Below are 18304 nucleotides of genomic sequence, written 5' to 3' on the forward strand. Positions count from 1 at the left end.
CTGCCTTTTGGACACCACTGCCTTTTGCCACCTAGTCCTTTTGCCTGGTTTTTTTTTTCTTTTGCCTTGTTTTGTCTGCCATGGAGCCAGGGGTGGCCATGTGCCTGCTTTGGCCCCTGCCGGCCATTTTGGAGCGCCTGCAGCTGGTGCTCTCCTGTTCCAGGACCAGGAGGTACAGACTGCTTTGGACTCCCTCACCAGGGAGGCCATGGCGTCCCTGTGGCATCCCCACCCCAGGGTGGAGAGGCCACTGTGGAGACTGGACACCAGTACGGGCTGGTGGGACCAGCTGGTCCTGGGGCAACTGGGCGACCAGCAATGGCTCCGGAACTTCCGCATGTGAAAGCGGACGTTCCTGGAGCTGTGTGCCTGGCTTGCCCCTGCGCTCCAGAGAGCCACCGCCCGGCTGCAGGCACCCATCCCTGTCGAGAAGAGGGTCCCCATCGCACTTTGGAAGCTGGCCACTCCGGACAGCTACAGATCGGCGGCACACCAATTCAGGGTGGGCAGATCCACCGTTGGTGTCATCATCATGGAGATAAGTCCCAGGAGGAGTGGGGTGGGGGGAGGGTGCTGCACTCCATGCCCAGGAGCAGCCAATACTCCAGGTTGGGTCATCCAGGGATTTGGCCTGTCCCTTCCTTGCACAGGCCTGCTGGTGGGGGGGCGTGGGGACCCTGGTGTGTGTGTGTGTGCGCGCGCGAGGACAGAGGGAATCACGGGGGGGGGGGGGAAAGGGAGCGCACTCACCCCTGCCTTATGTGATGTGTTCCCCTGTGTTTCTCTGCACCCTTCTGCAGGTCGTCCACGCCATCAACGATGTCCTGCTCCCAAGAGTGATCCGCCTGCCCGCTGCCCTCGGGTTCCCCAACTGCGGAGGAGCCCTGGATGCAACCCACATCACCGTCCGGGCCCCGGAGCATCGAGCAGCCCATTTCATGAACAGGAAGGGGTACTGCTCGATTGTTCTCCAGGCCCTCGTGGACCACCGGGGCCGCTTCCTGGACGTCTATGCGGGCTGGTCCAGCAGGGCACACGACGCCCACATCCTCCGCAATTCCGGACTGTTTCCCAGGCTGGAGGCGGGCACCTACTTCCCCCGGCGGGAGTTGACTGTCGGGGATGTGCCTATGCCCATCTGGATCATCGGGGACGCGACCTACCCCCTGCTGCCCTGGCTAAACACGGGGCGGCCAAACCAGAACCGGGCCCAGTTCAACAACCAGCACAACCGGGCCCGGAATCAAGTGGAGTGCGCCTTCGGTCGCTTAAAAGCCCGCTTCCGTTGTTTGCTCACCCGCCTCGAGATGGGTGAGCGGAATGCAACGGAGGTAGTGGCCACGTGCTGCGTGCTCCACAACGTTGTGGAGCGGAGCGGGGAGGCCTTCCTCCCTGCATGGATGGCAGCTGAGGCACAGACTTATGAACAACCCCACACAGCTGCCATCTGCCAGGCGCTCCAGGATGGAGTGTGCATCTGGGAGGCCCTGACGGACATGTTTGCATAGGCCCCATAGTAGGATCGCCTCGGTCTCCCCATACAACTCCCTCCCATCCCCTACCCTTCACCCTCCCCTCCCAATAAACACCACCATAGTTTGGTTTGAAAAAGGGAGTTACTCATCTTGTGCAGTAACGAGTGTTCTTCGAGATGTGTGTCACTGTGGGTGCTCCACTGTAGGTGAAGGGTTGCCCTGAGCCACAGATCGGAGCTTTGTACAGCAGTTTCCTGTTTTGAGCCCACGCATACCCAGGAGGCGTCTCGAGCCCTTCCCACCTCCTGAGGAGCGTGACTCAACCCCCTCCCTTTCAGTTCCTCATCTCCGCCCGAGAATTTTGACTCGGAGCAGAGAGGAGATAGGGAGGGTCGTGGAGCACCCACGGGGACACACATCTCGAAGAACACTTGTTACTGCACGAGGTGAGTAACTCCCTTTTCTTCGAGTAGTGTCCCCGTGGGTGCTCCACTGTAGATGACTACAAAGCAGTATTCAATGTAAGGCTGGAAGGAGCAAGAGTCATTGTTTAGCAGTGGTAGAGAGTACTGCTGTGGCAACTGCTGAATCACTCTTAAGTTGTGGAAGGATAGCGTAGTGTTTAGCAAAAGTATGGTCTGAAGACCATGTTGCTGCCCGGTAAATGTCTCTTAAGGGGATGTTGCCCAGAAAGGCTGTAGAAGCAGCCGTGGCTCGAGTAGAGTGCGCTCATGGTGGCCGTTGTAGAGGTCTATTGCCCAGAGACTGGCATTTGATTATACATGTCGATATCCACTTTGAGATTCGTTGCGATGATATTGGTGTCCCTTTCGATCGTTCAGCGATGGAGATAAAAAGTCTTTCAGATTTACAAAAATGGTTTTGTTCTTCTAGGAAGAAGGCCAGAGCCCTACAGGTGTCCAAAGTGTGCAGGCTAGCATCTGTCTGTGAAGAATGCGGTTTTGGGAAAAAGGTAGGTAATACGATCAGTTCATTGAGATGGAATTCTGTATAGATCTTTGGCAAAAACGTGGGGTGAGGTCTAAGTATGACCGTATCCTTTGTGAAAACTGTGTAAGGAGGTTCTGACATTAATGCTCTGAGTTCGCTCACTCTCCTGACGGAGGTGATGGCTAAGAGGAAACAGACTTTCATAAAAAGGAAAGGAAGTGGTACTGTTGCCAGTAGCTCAAAAGGAGGTCTGGTGAGGCAGTTCAAAACAAGATTTAGGTCCCACAAAGGGGGTGGGGCCTTATGTGGTGGGTACACATTCTGGAGTCCCTTGAGGAATCTCTTCGTAATAAGATGGTTAAAAATGGAGAAGCCGTACACCAAGGTATGAAATGCTGCTATTGCAGAGAGGTGTACTCTTAGAGAGGAGATTGACAGGCCTGATGCTTTAAGGTCCAGAATGTAGTCTAGGATGGTATTTAGTGGTGAGGCTCCACTTTGGCTCGCTGACACCAGTGACAGAAACGTGTCCATTTCTGTTGGTAAGTTTTTCGAGTAGACTGTCTCCTGCTATGGAGGAGGACGTCTTTTACTCGCTGGGAGCAGCGCTCTTCTACCTCCGAGAACCAGAGAGAAGCCATGTGTGAAGATGCAGGGTATTGAGTTGTGGATGCAGTATCCTGCCGTCGTCCTGAAATAGTAGGTCTATCCGGTATGGTAGTGGGTGGGGAGGGTGGACCGCTAGCCTGTGAAGTTATGGGTACCAGGTTTGGGGAGACCAGGTTTGGCGAGACCATGATGGTGCAATCAGGATGACTAGGGCTTTGTCTCTCAGGATCTTGCGCAGAACTCTTGGGATGAGCGGTATGGGAGGAAAGGCGTAGTGTAGGGGGGCTGTCCATTTGATTAGGAAGGCATCCCCCAGAGAGTGTTTGCCAAGTCCCGCACGTGAGCAGAATTAGGGACATTTGGTGTTCTGAGTAGAAGCAAAGAGGTCTATCAATAGCCATCCCCATTGGTGGAAAATTGAGTTTGTCACCTCCGTATGTAACTCCCATTCGTGGTCTAAGGTGAAGTTTCGACTGAGGGAGTCCGCTTTGGTATTGTTCACTCCGGGCAGGTAGGATGCTATCTGGGGGTATGTCTACACTACCCCGCTAGTTCGAACTAGCGGGGTAATGTATGCATACCGCACTTGCTAATGAAGCCCGGGATTTGAATTTCCCGGGCTTCATTAGCATAAGCGGGGAGCCGCCATTTTTAAATCCCAGCTGCTTCGAACCCCGTGTAGCGCGGCTACACGGGGCTCGAACTAGGTAGTTCGGACTAGGGTGCCTATTCCGAACTACCGGTACACCTCGTTTCACGAGGAGTAACGGTAGTTCGGAATAGGACCCTAGTCCGAACTACCTAGTTCGAGCCCCGTGTAGCCGCGCTACACGGGGTTCGAAGCAGCGGGGATTTAAAAATGGCGGCTCCCCGCTTATGCTAATGAAGCCCGGGAAATTCAAATCCCGGGCTTCATTAGCAAGTGCGGTATGCATACATTACCCCGCTAGTTCGAACTAGCGGGGTAGTGTAGACATACCCAGGGTGACTTGGTTGCGGATGTATGCGTTCCACAGGCGAATAGCCGCCGCGCATAAAGAGTGGAAGCGGGCTCCACCCTGTCTGTTTATGTAGAACATCATGCAGCTGTTGTCCGTTAGGATGCGGACTGTGTGATTGGTGATGTCGGAGGCAAAGTGTGCACAGGCATTCCTTACTGCCCTCAATTTGAGGAGATTGATATGTAAGGGTATGTCTACACTACAAAGTTAGTTCGAACTAACGGACGTTAGTTCGAACTAACTTTAATAGGTGCTACACTAGCGCTCCGCTAGTTCGAATTTGAATCGAACTAGCGGAGCGCTTAGTTCGAACTAGGTAAACCTCATTTTACGAGGACTAACCCTAGTTCGAACTAGCTAGTTCGAACTAAGGGCTGTGTAGCCCTTTAGTTCGAACTAGTGGGAGGCTAGCCCTCCCCAGGTTTCCCTGGTGGCCACTCTGGCCAACACCAGGGAAACTCTATGCCCCCCTCCCGGCCCCGGACTCCTTAAAGGGGCACGGGCTGGCTACGGTGCCCGTGCCAGGTGCAAGCCTGCCAGCACCCAGCTAGCAGACCCTGCACCTGGCACGGCACAGAGCCACCCACCCGATGCCCCCCAGCCCACCCCCTCTTGCCGGGACCAGGCTGGCGGCTCCCGGGAGTTTGCCCTGGACCGCAAGAGGCGGGCACCTTCCTGGGCTAGTGCGGACATCGTGGACCTCGTCCACGATCTCCGCACTAGGCACAGGAAAGTGGCCGTCTAGGGCAGGAGAGCTGCCAGCCTGGCCACCCAGGACCAGGTGTGCATGAAAATCAAGGGGGTCCACTGAGACCCCCGACACTGAGCCCTGAGCTTAGAATGGCCGTCCTGGGTCAGACCAAAGGTCCATCTAGCCCAGTAGCCTGTCTGCCAACAGCGGCCAACCCTAGGGACCCTGGAGGGGATGGACCGAAGACAATGACCAAGCCATTTGTCTCGTGCCATCCCTCTCCAGCCTTCCACAAACTTTGGGCAGGGACACCACTCCTACCCTCTGGCTAATAGGACTCCATGGACCCAACCTCCATCACTTTATCTCACTTCCCTTTAAAGTCTGTTCTAGTTGTAGCCTTCACAGCCTCCTGCAGCAAGGAGTTCCACAGGTTAACTATTTGCTTTGTCAAGAAGAACAACTTTCTCTTACTAGTTTCAAGCCTGCTACCCATTCCTTTCCTTTGGTGTCCTCTAGTCCTTCTTTATGGGAACTCAGGAAGAACTTTTCTGAATGCACCCTCTCCACCCAACCCCTTCTTTTAGAGACCTCTATCCTGTCCCCCTCCGTCTCCTCTTTTCTAAGTTGAACAGTCCCAGTCTCTGTAGCCTCTCTTCATCTGGGACCTGTTCCCAACCCCTGATCATGTTAGTTGCCCTCCCCTCTCCCAGCCTTTCTCTTCCCCTCTCCCACCTCCTTTTCCCAGTCTCCCCCAGTTTTTTTTCAATAAAGACAGAGTCAATGTTGGAAGAAACGTTATCTTTATTTTGTACATCAATAAGAAGGGGGGCTAAGGAAGGGTAAGTGGAAGGAGGTGAGGGAGGAATGGGGTACGAGCCCCCAATGGGGAGGACTGGGCTGGCTCTGCGGGCTTCTGGGGGTGGAAGCTCTCCTGCAGCCCCCCCAATTACTCCCTCTCCCCAGATGGCAGCCTGCGGCAAGTGCAGCTGGGCTGATGGCCGAGTGGTGTGATGTGCCCAGTGTGGGCACTCAGGGCACTCCAAGCCAGAACTTCTTTGCAAGCGGGGCACCCCTTAGAACTGTGTGTCCGGGGTGGGGGTCGGGACCCTTTAAGCGCAGCCCTCGGCTAGCCTGAGACAGCATCTCCATGCTCTAAGTCCTCCTTTTATGCCCTGCCGGCACTGCTTCCGGCCATCCTTAAGCCCTGTTCAGAGTCCACTCAATGTGGACTTGCTAGTTCGAACTAGCAAAACGCTAGTTCGAACTAGTTTTTAGTTCTAGATGCGTTAGTTCGAACTAGCTTAGTTCGAATTAACTAATTCGAACTAAGTTAGTTCGAACTAGCGCTGTAGTGTAGACGTACCCTAAGAGTGTCTCGTTTGGGGACCACCTGCCTTGAACTTCGTGACCGTCTATATGAGCCCCCCCAGCCGAGCAGGGAAGCATCTGTGGTGATTTGGATAATGGGTTCGATTTGTCGGAACGGAACCCCCTCCAGAAGATTGTTTGGCACTGTCCACCATCGTAAGGATGCGAGCACGTCTGGTGGGATAGCAACCGTTTTGTTTCGAGGGTGTCGTGATGGGATATAAATGGTTGCAATCCAGAGCTGAAAACATTGAAAGTGCAGACGAGCACGGTGGACTACGTAGGTGGTGGAAGCCATGTGTCCCATTAGTCGGAGGCATGTAAGTACTGTGGTGGTAGGAACTGTGAGCATCCCATTTATAATTTCTTGCATAGTTGCAAAGCGTTGCTGAGGTAGGTATGCCCGGGCTGTAACTGAGTCCAGGCATGCGCCAATGAACACTATATCTTGAACCGGGTGCAGAATTGATTTGTCTTGGTTGATTAGAAGGCCTAGATGACTAAGGAGGGCTGTGGTCGTATGTATCATAGAGGTGGTTTCGGCGTATGAAGATTCCTTTAGAAGGCAGTTGTCTAGATAGGGAAATATGACGTTCTGCCGTCTGAGATACGCAGTTACGACCGCCAGTACCTTCGAAAATATCCTCGGAGCTGATGAGAGAACAAAGGGAAGAACCTTGTACTGGAAATGGTCTAGTCCCAACGTGAAGCGTAGGTAGCGTCTGTGGGAGGGGTGGTCTCCAACCTCCTGTTCTTTTCTCAGTCAGGAAATAGTTCGAGTAAAACCCTCTCCTGTGGAACTCTCGGGGTACCCTTTCTATAGCCCCAATGACAAGGAGCCGATTGACTTCTTGTTTTAGAAGGGTTTCGTGAGAGTGGTCCCTGAAAAGGGACGAGGGATAGAAATAAAAGGGATGGCATAGCCAACTCGAATTATCTCTAGGACCCAGCGGTCCGATGTTATGGATTCCCACTGTGGGAGGAAGGCACGCAAACGGTGGTTGAATAGATGGCCATGTTGAGGTGCTAGATCGAACGGGAAGTCTTGCAGACCCTCGAGCAAATGTTCAAATTTGCTGCTTAGATGGTTGGTTAGCCAGCGGGCGGGCTTGGTTGGGTTGCCTTCTGGGACCTCGCTGTCTTGGTCTGTTGTCTTCATAAGGCCTCTGTGGTCAATTGTATTGTCCATACCGATATAGATTGTATAAATTATATACGGTGGCGTGCACATACGAAGCGTGCGAAGTGTGGACTTAGAATTTTTGCTGTTGTGGAGCATTTCGTCCGTAGTGGCTACAAATAGCTTTTGTTTGTCAAATGGCAAGTCCTCCACTTTGGGCTGGAGTTCGCGGGGAACTCCAGACGACTGGAGCCAAGAAGCTCTACGCCTCACCACCGCTGTAGCTGTAACTCGGGCTGCAGTGTCAGCTACATCCATTGCCATTTGGAGAGTGGTGCGGGCGATCATATGGCCCTCATGAACTACTGATTTTAAGATGGGTCTTTTGGAGTCGGTGAGATGCGTCATTAGTTCTCCCAGTTTTGAGTAGTTGTCAAAGTTGTGATTTGCTAAGAGAGCAGAGTAATTTGATATTCTGAGTTGTAGGGTTGAAGAGGAATATACTTTCTTGCCAAAGGAGTCCAACTTTTTGTGGTCCTTGTCTGCTTTGCGCATCCTAGATTGTGGAAGCTTCGCTCGTTGTTGTGCTGAGTCCACGACTAGTGAGTTAGGTTGTGGGTGAGTGAAGAGAAAGTCGTTGTCTTTTTAGAGGACAAAGTACTTTCTGTCAATTTTCCTGTTAGTTGGTTGGATGGATGCAGGCGTCTTCCACAGATCTTCTCAGGTCTCCATGATTGCCTCGTCTATGGGTAGGGCAATCTTGCCCTGTAGTGTCGGATGTAGATTCTTTAACAATTAGTATTGTTTCTTCTGCACCTCTTGCAGGGAGACATTCTGGCTTGTCGCTACTCTCTTGAATAGTTCTTGAAACTGTTTTAGATCGTCAATCATTCCAGTGTCTGATGGTACTACGGCGTCCTCTGGTTGTGCATCAAGGGCATCAGAGTATGGGACGTTTACTGAGTATGTGAGTCATTGTCTGAGATTTGTTCCACCTCATCCTCCAAAAAACTTGCTGGAGGTAGGGGTTGTGGCCGAGGCAAACTTCTCCGGGATGCAGTGGAACGAGGTGGGGAGCGGTGTCCATATGGCTCCCAGTGTTCCATGGTCCCCATTGCGGTGGATAAGTTGGAGGTGGGTAAGGCCAGTATGGGTGCCATGGACCATGTTGTGGTGGAGCCCTATAATGGTGGGAAGCGAGCCTTCCCAGGTGACGGATGTCGCGAGGAATAGACCGTGCGGTGGTCATCATCCGAAAGGGGAGCGTCGTGAAGAGACAACGGTGATATCAACCTGGGAGGCGATTGCCTTGATGGAGACCTCCCAGGAGAGTAAGAAGTAGAAGGCAGGCACAGATAATGATGCCTGCTGTATGGATCAGTCTCTTGTTGGGGCTGATCCCTAGCAGCCTCATCTGGCTGCTTGTCTGGCTGTGGGAGGACCAGCGGAGCATCAGCTGGTGCCAGTGGCTTCAGAGGCTGTCCATCCTTTTGCTGCGGTGCCGTGACTTTAAGAGGCACTGCAGCTTTAAGCCGTGGTGTAGCTTTCGGCACCGCAGAGGCTTGAAGCGGCGCCGGGGCTGGAAGCAGCACAGCGCTTTGAAGCGGCACCGGCTTTTCATGCTGTGCCAGCTGCTTAGAGCACTCCTGGGGCCGCTCAGCTGTTGAGCGCCCCGATGCCGGCGCGGAGTGGGAGGATCGCCCCGAAGCCTTAGTGGCAGGGGACTTCCCAGCCTGGTGTGCCTCTCCTCTGTGTTTGGGAGAGGAAGAGGCTGGAAGAGAGCGGGATGGAGAGGCTCTTGGTCTCGGGGCATTTTTGGAAGGCGACGGAGGCTCTTGCCGCAGCGCAGATTGTTCTCCCACAGGCTGTAGAGCTTTTTCAAATAAAATCATCCTGAGGCGGAGCTCACGGTCTTTTCTGGCTCTCGCCGTCAGGGAATTGCAGCGGGTACAGTTGTGGGGAGAGTGGGTCTCCCCCAAACACCGTATGCAGTCCGAGTGGCCATCTGAAGCCGGCATTGGGTCCCGGCATTGACCGCACTTTTTAAAACCTGAGGAGCCGGACATTGCGGGCTCTCTCCCTCTTGAAATTATTATATTTATCTTCTATATTATTATAGTTTATGTGGTTTTGCTTCTTCTTCTTCTTTTTTTAAGTCTTTATGTGTTTCTTGTTTTGACAGGCAGGAGAAAGCCGGTTTACTGGAGTCCCGGTCTGAGGTAAGTTCAAGCCCCCTGAGGGGGGGATTTAATTAAGTCTATTTTTCCTATTTCTAGTTGTTTTTTGTTTTTTTCTTTTTTTATAAAAAACAAGGAAAGAGTAACTTGGATAAAACAGGGGAAGCTAACTATGCCTAAATAACTAAGGGGAAAGTAGTCAGTCAGTCTGACAGGGAGCTCCTGGCTGCTCCGTCCGCTGACAAGCGCAGTTAAAGAGGAACTGAAAGGGAGGGGGTTGAGTCACCATGCGTGGCTCAAGAGGGGAAACTGCTATACAAAGCTCCGATCTGCAGCTCAGGGCGACCCTTCACCTAGAGAGAAGCACCCACGGGGACACTACTCAAAGAAGAACAGAAAAACTTGTATCTTTTTATTTACAAGGGGGAGGAGACCTTGAACTGGGAGGGGGAGGAGCTACTCTTGGGAAGGGTGGCCCCTGCGACCGCTCCTGCGGGGACAGACCTGGACATGGGGGGCAGGCTGCATCGGGACAGGCTATACAGGGAGGTGGACAGGAGGGGAAGAAGCAGGAGGGGGCAGGGGCAGTGGCAGGGGAGGGATGGCAGGCGCGTGGGGCAAGGCCATGCCATGGAGTCGGCCATCCTCACACACTGGCCCAGGCCTCCTGGCGTTACTGCAGGTCTGCCTCCACGCGCCGAGTGATGGCAGCCTCGATGCGCTCGACGGCCTGCACGTGGCGCCGAAGGAGCTGGTCCCGGTGACGGAGCCGCTCCCTCAGTGGTTGGGCGGCTGGGGGTGCTGCGGCTGCCGGACTTGAGGGTCCCCGGCTTGTGCTTGGTCCTGTTGCAGGGAAGAGAAGAAAGGATGGGTCAGTCAGGCAGGCCGACCACTGTCCCCACACCTCATGCCCTCCACCCCACTCCTGAGCCCAGGTGACACCATAGTAGTGTGGCTTGGGCCCACTCGGTTCCCCCCCTGCTCTCCGTGTTGTATGTTTGCAAAGAGGACCGCCCCCGGAGTAGGGTCCTCCTCCATGTATTGTAACCACCGGTCTGTGTCCTGGCCCCGTGGAGGGTTGGAGGGTGCTTGTGTTGTGTTAACCTGTGGAACTCCCTGCTGATGGAGGCTGTGAGGCTTTGGGCTAATCACTGGTGTTTGACAGGGAGCGAGATGAATCCCCACACAGTGCCTGGGAGCACATCTAGCAAACGTGGTCTGGGCTCTCAGATCCCTATCGTGTGGGATATCTCCTGGACGGAACCAGGAGAGTGACTGGGGAGTATCCCATCCTTGCAGCAAAACTCAGGCAGCCCTAGGGGTGGCCCGAGTGCTCCTCCCCCCTCTCCCTCCCACCATTCCTCACACACGTAGCCTAGGGACATGTGTGGCCACAGTGGGGACTTTCCTCGGGAAGTCAGCCAAGGCACCGGGAGCAGGCGAGGGGCTCAGTGGGGGCCACGTTCACAGGGCTGTGACGCTGAGGTTTTCCCAGAAGCAGCTGGCTGTGCCTCACAGCCAGGCATGGGACAGTGTGCCGTCCTGCATGTTGCACCCTTGCGGAGGTGCGGGCTCTGGGCTGAGTCCCTGGGGCCCTGGCTGGTTCCAGGCAGCATCCACCCTTCCCCCCTGGTCCTGCCGGATGTGCGTGAGCAGCACGGTCCCAGGCATGCCCTGGAACTGCCTGCTGCAGCCACATGCCGCTTGGTCACCAGGCTGCACGTGCTGCTTACTGCCTAATGCTACACAGAGTGCAGCTCACGTGGCCTGAGTGACATGCTCTCCCCCTCCCAGCGCCTGGCTCCCCCCTCTCCCTGCCCTTGTGAATGCAAAGTGCAACACTCACCGGTGGATCCTTCCCTGGCCTCCGAGACATCAGGGCTGCCGGAGGGGGCCTGTTGGGTGGCAGTGCTGGCCTCATCCTCCGACGCACTGCTGTCCCCTTCCCCCGCCTCAGTGGTCCTGGTGACAGGGGGGGCGCATGCTGCTGTCGATGGGGACCTCTGTGGCTTGTGGGGCTGGCTGGCCCAGGATGGCGTGGAGCCGGTCATAGTCAGGGCAGGTGTCTGCTCCTGACCCCTGGCCCTCGCTGGCCCGCACATAGCCCAGGCGCAGCTCCTTGACTTTAGCCCGGACTTGCTCGAAGGTCCGGGCTGGATGTTCCTGCTGGACACGCGCCTGGGCCATGCGGGCGAAGATGTCTGCCTTTTGGCACCGGGAGCGGGTGTTATGGAGGGCCTCCTCCTCCTGCTAGAGGTCGAGCAGGCTGTCCAGCTCCCCCAATGACCAGGATGGGGCCCTTCGTTTGCAGCCCCTGGGGGGCCTCCTGCGCGGGGAGTGCAGATGGCTGATCCCCACCTGGAGCTGCCATCCTGCTGTAGGGTGGCTGCTGAGGACGGCAGGGGCCATGTGGCAGACCTCAGCCCGGAGGTCCGAGGAAGGGTCCTGCCTGGTGACCTCAGCAGCCTGCGTCTGCTTTAAGAGGGATCAGATTACCAGGAAGTCCGGGAAACTGATCCTGGCTACGGAGCCTCAGAGTGCCCATAGGGCTCCCCCCCCCCCCCCCATTTAGCTTGTTTTTGCGCAAAACGTCTTAGTTGCCCGTCTACACTGGCCCTTTTGCGCAAAAGCATTTGCGCAAAAGGGCTTTTGCCCGAGCGGGAGTGTCAAAGTATTTGCACAAGAAGCACTGATTTCTTACATTAGAACGTCAGTGCTTTTGCGCAAATTCAAGCGGCCAGTGTAGACAGCTGGCAAGTTTTTGTGCAAAAGTGGCCACTTAAGCACAAAATCTTGCCAGTATAGACGCAGCCTAACAGTAACTTCCACAAGTAGGTTTGCAATGGAAAAATTCTCTCTATGATCTTTATGGTTTACCCAATATTATATTTCACTTATTTCCTTTTGAGAAGCATAAATCAGTTTGTATGGCTGGATAATTGCTACAAGTACATAAAAGTCTGAGACACTATTATTTAGGCTCTAACCTTCTTATTTGAGAAGTCCACAAATAAGCCAGGAGAAATATGCATACGGGCAAAAGACCGCTTTAATTTACGTAAGAACATAAGTATGGCCATATTGGGTCAGACCAAAGGTCCACCTAGTCTTCCAAATGTGGCCAATAACAGATACCCCTGAGGGAGTGAACAGAACAGGTAAACATCATGTGATCCCTCTCCTGTCATCCATTTTCAGTCTTTGACAAACAGAGACTAGGGACACCATTCCTATCCATCCTGGCTAATAACCATTGATGGACCTAGCCTTCTTGAATTTATCTAGTTATTTTAGAAGTCCTGGTCTTCACAACATTCTCTAGCAAGGAGTTCCACAGGTTGACTGTACACTGTGTAAATATATATATTTGGTTTAAAACCTGCTTCCCATTAATTTCATTTGGAGACCCCTAGTTCTTATGTTGTAGGAATAATAACTTTTCCTTATTCACTTTTTCCACATCAGTCATGATTTTATAGACCTTTATCATATGCCCCCCTTAGTCTCCTCTTTTCTAAGCTGAAAAGTCCTAATCTTTTTTATGTCTCTTCATATGAAACCTGTTCCAAATCCCTAATAATTTTTGTTGCCCTTTTTTGAACCATTTCCAATGCTTACATACCTTTTTTTTTAAGATGAGGCGACCACAACTGCATGCAGTATTCAAGATGTCTGTGTACCATGGTTTTATATAGAGGCAATAAGATAGTCTCTGTCTTATTCTCTATCCCTTTTTTAATGATTCCTAACATTCTGCTTGCTTTTTTGGACTACCACTGCACACTGAGTGGATGTTTTCAGAAAGTTAGCCACAAGGACTCCATGATCTCTCTCGAGTAATTATAGCTAAATTATTCACCATCATATTGTACCTTAGTTGGGAATATTTTTTCCCAATGTGCATTACTTGACATTTATCAACATAAAATTTTATTTGCCATTTTGTTTCCCAATCACTTTGTTTGGTGAGATTTTTTTGAAGTCTTCACAGTCTACTTTGGTCTTAACTATCCTGAGCAGCAGCCTCCTCTATCCCAGTTCCCCCCACCTTGCTGCTTCTCAAGCTACGTCTAGACTGCAGGCTTCTTTCGGAAGAAGCTTTTCCAGAAGAGATCTTCTGGAAAAACTTCTTCCAAAAGAGAGCATCCACACTGCAAAAGTGCATTGAAAAAGCGATCTGCTTTTTTGAAAGACAGCATCCGTTCACTGTGGACGCTATCTCGCATATAAGCTGTGATTTCTATGGACCAAGTAGCCACCAGGGCACCTGTGCTTTTTCCTCTTTCCTCCTCTTTTGAAAGAGCACCTTCTTCCCTATCCATACACATTTTTTTCCAAGAGAGCTCTTTCTATGGGGAAGAAGCCTTTTTCGGAATGAGGATTATCAATGTTGGAAAAACCTCTTTGTTCCTTCGATTTTCTTTCAGAAGAACGTGATTGCAGTGTGAACGCAAGTGAAGTTTTTTTGGAAAAACGGCTGTTTTCCCCCCCAAAAAAACCCTCTGTAGTGTAGACATACCCTGATAGAGGTAGCAAGGAGGGACGCAGGAGGCTAGTAGTAAGCATAAGCTTATCGGGTAGTCCACTAGTCGCTAACATCCCTAGCTCCTGTCCAAAGCAGAACCAACCACAGATTTACTCTTCTGGGGTTCCAGGGTTAGTGGATTTTGTGGATCCCCCCCCTGGGGTTAGGACAAATATGGAGGGTTCAAGGTGCAGGACTAGGTTGCCAGCAAGTAGGGATGTTAAATATCATCCAATTGAATAGTTGATTAACCTCATGAATTCTTACTGATTACTTGACTATGCTACAGGCCCGGGGGTGAGGCCAGCAGCCAGTTTGCTCTGGCCCCACTCCAGAGGAGGCTCCTGCCACTCCAGGATGCTGCCTCTGTATCAGAGGCAGCAGCGTGGGATGCCAGGTGAGAGCTTGTCTGCGAGGAGAGTCAGTTTAAAAAACAGTGCCCCTCACGGATCGGCTGCCTGTCACTCCACGCTGTTGCTTCTGATACAGAGACAGCAGCGTGGGGTGACAGTAACCTCTGACCGGGGTGAAATGGGGGGAGGAGGGGAGGTTGAGCTTCCGGATCCAGTGTCAGCTGGGCTGCCTGGCTCCTAACACACTTTAAATGCAGAGCCACAATGGGGGGGTAGGTCCTTGACCCAGCGCAAACAGGGACTGAGCTGAGCTGCTAGCCAGGTGCTGAAAAATATACTTGGGGGGCGGGGGGGGGGGGGAGAAATGCGTGTAGTCTATAGCATTAACCAATAGGCTTTTTCTTATTGGTTAATCAATTATACTATTACATCTCTACCACAGGAATGGGGATGCAGGATCTGGGCAGAAGGTTGGGTGTAGGTGGTGTTGAAGGTACAAGGTTTTGGCAGGAGATGGGGTGCAGGAATAGATGAGGGTGCAAAGTTTGGATGGGAGATAGGGTGCCAGAGCAGGCTGGGAGTAAGGTGTCTGGGTAGGGGCAGGAGACAAGAGCAAGGGAAGGTGCAGTGTATGGCCAGGAGAGAGGGTGCAGGAGCAACAGGGAGTGGTGGGGTGCAGGAGTAGGCTGGGGATAGGGTGTCTGGCCAGGAGCAGGGGAGAGTGCAGGAGTAGGTTGGGGTTGGATATCCAGCCAGGGTGCAGGAGTAGGCTGGGGATGGGTCTCAGCAGGAGATGGGGGCATATGAGTGGGCTGCAGGTGTGGGAGTCTTGGCATGAGGGGGGTGGAGGCCACTTACTTGCCTTCACATGCCACACCAGTCCCAGACATGGCCTCCTGCTGCTCCCATTGGTCGGATTCCGGCCAATGGGAGCAATAGGAAAAGCCTCCAGGCAGCACATAGGTGTACTACTGTTCCCCCCAGCTGGGGGAGGGAGAGGGTTTCTTCCCCATGAGCTGAATCACACAGCAAGGCTTTCTCTCCACCTCTTCCCACCCCCAGTGGAAAGCTGACACTAGCAATTCAACCTGGGGGGAAGGGCAGAGGAGGGAGGGCAAGGCTGGAGTGCCAGCACAGGCTCTCTGCTTTGGGGGGGAAGAAGGAGACTGAGCTCAAGCTGCAGAATGCCCCTCAGACTTAATTGGGTGATCATGGGGGGGGGGGCATGCATTCGCACCTTGTACACACACGTATGGGCCTGTATGTGACAAGGGATGAGTCACTTGATAATGGCCTGTTCCAGTTCATTCCTTCTGCAACACCCTGTAATGGCCCATGTTCGAAGTCAGGATATTGAGCAAGATGGGCCATTGGTCTGATCTAATATGGCCATTCTTTCTTTACTTACTACACAAGACAGTGGTATTTGTGTGAAAAGAAATGGGGCAATTGATACAATAAACTAAGAACCAGCAGAATTAGCAATTCTTGCAAATAATAGAAAGGAACATATGGAAATCTAGAGCTGTAAATATTTTAAGACTCTGAGGGTGTTCCATCAGCAACTAACTGCTAAAAACCACAAAACAGGATCTTCATTGGAAGCACTAAAGAATATTGATTGACATTTAGCTTCTGCAACAAAGTGTTGTTAAAAATAGGTAAGTCAAAATATTTTTAAGTAAACCTTTCCTGACAAAACGTATTTATTTAGGCCTTCATCTTGCAACAATCAGAGTAGATCTATAACTTTTCACATGGGTACACCTACTGAATCAAATGCAGTACTCAGAATTGGTCAGCTCATTTACAGAGAATTTTACCAGCACAAGTAGATTGTGCATATTCTTAACACATTACACCATCAAGAGCCTCATTAAACACGATATGTCTTTAGCTTCTGAAAGGCAGCATAAAGCAATTATCTTTATTGCTATTTGTGTTCTATCCATGACATAGTGAGGCTCCTAAACCAAGGGCCACCACAGGCACGGAGCACCACCCCAAGTCACAGGCCAGGAGACTTGCATGTCACCCACCATATCTCCTCAACAGCAGACACGCAAGGGCTAAAATGTCACAGCATTGTTATCTGCCCAACTTCCTGCCTTCTCTCTTACCCCGCAAGTGAGCACACTGCGCCCTCCTCAACCCCCGTCCTCGCCCTGGAAACAAGAACGAGCTTCGAGCCCCACCCCCATTACTCCCACTGAATGGCCCCACGGGCCTTGTACACAGTTTCACCCACTGCCTAGGTTCCCACGTGCTACCAGCAGTGACTGTTTATACAGCAGAGCCAGGAAAGGGGATCCAGAATAGACGCTCCCAACCCCTGCCCACGTGCGCTGCTCCGACACTAGGCGACTGCAGCTAGAAAACAGAGCCCAACAGCTCTCACGAGTAGCCCAGGCCCTCACTGCGCACGCGCAAAATTTTCCAATAGTTTGGCCACCCGCGTTGTGCAAGCGCCCATGGCCCAGCCAGGGCACAAAGTAACGTGCGCGTGCCCGGAGCATCAATCAACGCCACGCTCTACGACTGGGAGAAGTCAGAAATCACTCAAACGGACTGAAAATACGCATGCGCAGTCAGTACAGCCGAGCGCAACCTGTCCCACAGCCTCGGAGCATGCGCCAACTATTAGCCCATACGAGCACGCATAGGTCGTGCGCATGCGTACTTCCTTCTCAACGGCAGACGGGTCCAGCCAACGTCTGCCGCAGCAGAACAGCCGAATCGTAGGGCGCATGCGTGCCTGAGTTTGCTAGGCGAGCACCAGCCCAAGCGGCCGCCCTCCCCCACATGTAGGCCCCCAGCCAAGGGGCATCTTCCCTAGCCAGGCCGGGCTGCCGTGCCTGAGCGCCTCGGCGTTTGTTCTCGCTCCCTCTTTCGTGACTCACATACATACCCCGCCCCCCGCGCACAGCGCCGGACTTACCGTGCTCTGTGGGGCGGGCGGAGTTGGTCCGGGGGGCTCCGGATTCAGCCGGTTTCAGCTGGGTCGGTCCCGGCGTCACACAATGAAATCAGCGCCTCCGATCATTAATTCTCATCATGATCGTGACGTCAGCACAGACAGCGGCCAATGGGAGCCTAAGATCAGCGCCGGCCGGGACAGTCCTTGCCCCCGCCCCTCCGGCCCAGGGGGAGTGTTTGGTACAGGGAACAGCCCGCCTGAGGAGGGAGGGGAGAATGTACAGGGAACAGCTGCGCGGAGGGGAGGGGGAGCACCGCCTTCAGGGAACAGCTCCACCCGACTCGGGATGGGAGCGCGAGGCCGGGAAGAGGCGGGGCGTGGAAGGGAGGCAAGGAGCGGTCTGCCTCCTCCCCAGCGCACGGGGGCCGCTCTGTGCCCCGCACCAGCCCCGCGGCCTAGCTGCGCACCTGCGGGTGGGAGGGCGGGGAGTGCCTGCCTGCCTGCGTCCGCGGCGCCTTCGCTCCTTCCCAGGCCGGGAGCCGCTCCGCCGGGCGGGCAGGGGCTAAGCCTCACCCCTGGCAGGAGCCTCCCCAGGAATTGAAATGGGGGGGGGGGTGCAGGGCCAATGAGGGGGAGGCCGTGAGGGCGAAGCTGGGCTATGGCACCATAGTTCACAGAACTGGGGGGTGCTGGGGCAATTCATGGGGGTGTAGAGCCCCATGGGGAGGGGTGTAGGGAAATCCCTGCCCATGAGCGGGGCCGGGCCTCCGGGGGTGCACGGGACCTGCCGCCTAAGCAGAGTCGTTAGCCCTGGGGGCTTGGAACAGGAGCCTGGCAGTGCCAGTGGTGTCTCCCTTGTTAGCCCTCCTCAGCCTGTGCTCAGGGCAGCTATGGCATGCAGGCTCTTCGGGGCTGCGAGTTCCCCATAATAGGTGGGGAGCAGGGATCTGAAATACTTGGCTTTCCCTGTCACCTTATCTTCCACAGGCCAAGGGTGGGCAAAACCCACATGGTTCCCCAGAGTTAGCCCCTGGTCCGCCACCACCATTATATTTGCCTCCATCATTGCAGATACAGGCGATTGTAGTTCTTAGTGGCTGCGGATCACCATTTT

General features: G+C 53.5%; 1 protein-coding gene across 3 annotated transcripts in view; it reads right to left on the reverse strand.

Moving 5' to 3' along the window:
* The window catches only part of HDX (highly divergent homeobox), a 153587-nt gene extending 136145 nt beyond the window's left edge, over positions 1-17442 (reverse strand). The window contains exon 1 of one of the 3 annotated variants that reach the window (XM_075940764.2): positions 17212-17442. The gene's annotated coding sequence lies outside the window, so the exon portion shown is untranslated. The remainder of the gene's footprint in view (positions 1-17211) is intronic. The other 2 variants (XM_006115323.5, XM_006115321.5) reach the window with 2 other exon arrangements.
* Between the last annotated feature and the right edge of the window lie 862 nt (positions 17443-18304).

This window comes from Pelodiscus sinensis, chromosome 13 (assembly GCF_052426305.1).
Source record: "Pelodiscus sinensis isolate ZL-2025 chromosome 13, ASM5242630v1, whole genome shotgun sequence".
NCBI lineage: Eukaryota > Metazoa > Chordata > Testudines > Trionychidae > Pelodiscus > Pelodiscus sinensis.